The following is a 2,544-nucleotide window of genomic DNA, read 5'->3' as shown; positions in this document are numbered from 1 at the left end:
TAAAAATATATATATATATATATATATATATATATATATATATATATATATATATATATATATATATATATATATATAACTTTAACTTTAAGCACATCTCTGACCTCTAAAAATGATTCTCCACTAAATATCAACAGTTTACATCAAAAGGAAATTGAGCTGGTTCTACAACCATATGAAATATAAAGGTTTACTACAAAGGGTTACAGCGGTAACAAACACACCACTTCTCCCTCATTCTTTTTCATGACAAATTACTGCCAGTCTGTTCAGCCTGATGTGAGAACTGCTCATTAAGCTTGGCTTCATTGGACAATCAATCAATGAGGAACATGGAAATCCACCACGGTCCACTATTCAAATCACCTCAGGAATAGAAGTGAAAAAGAAACATAATGGCACTGATTAGAGGACAGCATGTAGCTGTCGTTGCTTCTGTGGTGGATGAGAGGACAGTGACATCATTAAAGTGTCATTTTAAAGACAATGCGTTGCTTGGATATGTTTTTTTGAGCATGTTGGATGTGCACACAGAGGCATTCTGGTAACTGGGTGTTTGAATGTGCGTCATATTTGAAGTCGGTCATCGAGTGACTCACAAGTGCCCTACAGAGCACGGATTCTGTCGCCTTCCTTGGATGTGCATATTAGTCTTCATGCACACAGTGTGACTCAACCTCTCCCAAACAAAACCAAAACAAAAAAGTGTGAAGGTGCAGAGAAGAACATGACAAAGAGGTTTAGGAACAAAAAAACAGTGGGTGGGCATAACAAGGCGGTTTATAAAATATAATGTTGCTTCTTTAAAAAGATGTGATCATTTTTTCAGGGTTTGCAACTCTATGCCAGAATTTAATTTGAATCCAATTACAAGGAGAGAAAAATATTCACTAAGATATATATAATAGTGTCTGTTTTGGTATGAATTTGATGAAAATTGTGAATTGGGAGTGCCCTCCCTTCAAAAATTAATAATACTGGCAATAAATACAAACAAACTAACTAATTGACCGACTAACTTATTAATAGTTATTATAGAGCTATTATAGCTAACTAAATCTCATTTTCATTTAGTGTAACAATGTAATAAAATAACTAAAACAAAAAATTAATAAAAACTATAGACAAAAAACTGAAAGACTAATTAAAAACGATTAAACACTCATGAAAAGTAATTAAAATGATGATGATGATGATGATGATGATGACAATGATGATACATTAAAATTAAAATGGAAAATACAAAAATAAAAACGAATTCAAAATATTTCATGCTATAATTGGATCTCAATGATACTAAAATAATCACTGCTAACTGAAAACAATAATTTAATAATAGTAATAATATGAATAATAATAATGCATTATTATTATTATTATTATTATTATTATTATTATTTACTTGGTTAACTCTTTAGGCACAATTATTTACATATGTATTAATTATGAATACATTTATGAATACATTGTTTTGAAATTGGATATTTAACTTAAATTCTGGCATACAGTTGTAAACTAGAAATAACTATTTTTTGGATCTAGCCATTATTATTATTATTATTATTATTATTATGATTCATTATTATTATTATTATTATTATTATTATTATTCATAAATAGTTAATAAACTGTTACACTTTAAGACATTAATAATTTTTGCATCGTGACATTTTCATGACAATTAAGCAAATTTTGCCACCAGATTCTCATGAGCCTCTAGACATGCAAAAAACAGACACAAAGACAGATGATAAAAAGCAAAAAGGGAACGAAAAAATACAAATTAAAAGGGGAAGTAGAAAAGCATTTGTCGTATTACAATGCCTTAAGGGCTCTTCTTAAAAGTGCTATTGCCACACAAAGCTATTGAGATCCATATGTCTGCATTTAGCTGTCTGAGTGGACAATACCTGAGCCCTGGAGGAAGACACAGTGAAAAAGCTTGTCTCTGAGATAATAGGAAAACAGATCACAATGTTAGACCAATATCCAAAGACCAACCAACACTCACAGACAGAGCAAGGGAAAGTCTCTAGTGTAACAGAGGTGATGAGAGGAACTGCTGTTCATCAGCATTAGTGCACTAATGTAAGTCTGCGTGGGAACACTACCTCTCTCCGTAGACATATATTATGAGAAATGAGAATCTCAGCAGGTTTCAGGATATTTAGGTGTGTTACGTATACTGTACTTAAAACTGATGCCCTTGACACTGTGTGTGTATGTGTGTGTGTGTGGGGGGGGGGGTCATTAGTTTGTCATTAGTTTAAACATATTTTATTTGTATATAGTATTCATTCATTCATTCATTCATTCATTCATCTGTTTGTTTGCTTGCTTGTTTATTTATTTATTTAAACATTACAATTTCAGACTAAGATATCTTAGGTTCTGCCACTGGTCATGATTATTTGAGGCTTTTCACTACTTTTATTAAAGTTTTTGCCTCTGTATTTCATTTGTAGTGTATAGGCTAGAATGTGATGATATGAAAATAATAATTCATGATGAATATACAAGTAGTATCATAACAACAAGAGATGT

Source organism: Sinocyclocheilus grahami, unplaced genomic scaffold (genome assembly GCF_001515645.1).
Source record: "Sinocyclocheilus grahami isolate Dianchi unplaced genomic scaffold, SAMN03320097.WGS_v1.1 scaffold216.1, whole genome shotgun sequence".
NCBI lineage: Eukaryota > Metazoa > Chordata > Actinopteri > Cypriniformes > Cyprinidae > Sinocyclocheilus > Sinocyclocheilus grahami.
This window is presented reverse-complemented; position numbering follows the sequence as displayed.